We start from the raw sequence: 607 nt of genomic DNA, 5'->3' as shown, positions 1-607 counted from the left end.
CGCCTTAAGCCGGTGAAACGCTCTTTGGCTCCGAGCTGGGATCTTCAATTGGTCCGCGTCGGTTGTCCTTGGCCCCGTTTGAGCCTCTTGAGCAAGCGCTGTTGGAACGGCTGTCGTTCAAGACTGCGTTCTTGCTGGCCATCATCTCCGCATAAAACTCGTGGGTGTGCTTTGTGCTCTCTCGGTACGGCCAGAGTGCCTGTCTTTTCGTTCCGATAGCGGTGCCACTCTGCGGCCTAATCCAGCCTTCGTGCCTAAAAATATCCGGAGTGCTTTCCGCTCCAGGGATATTATGGTTCAGGCGTTTCATCCGCCTCCTCACGCTAGTGAGTTGGAGGCGGGCCTTCACCTGTCATGTCCGGTCCGGGCTTGGGGGTTTACCTCAGCCGTACTCAGGGCCTCAGGGCTACCGATCAGCTCTTTGTCTGTTACGGTGGCTCTTGTGCTGGTAAGGCACTGTCGAAACAGCGCCTGTCCCATTGGTTGTGCGAGGGCATTGCCCTTTGCTTTACGTTGGCCGGGCTGGCTCCCCCTGGGGGCGTCAGGGCGCACTCCACTCGTGGGGTGGCGGCCTCTGCCGCTCTCCTGGGTGGGGCCTCGGTGGAGG

The sequence above is a fragment of the Notolepis coatsorum genome, assembly GCF_963971535.1.
Source record: "Notolepis coatsorum genome assembly, chromosome: 14".
Taxonomy (NCBI): Eukaryota; Metazoa; Chordata; class Actinopteri; order Aulopiformes; family Paralepididae; genus Notolepis; species Notolepis coatsorum.
This window is presented reverse-complemented; position numbering follows the sequence as displayed.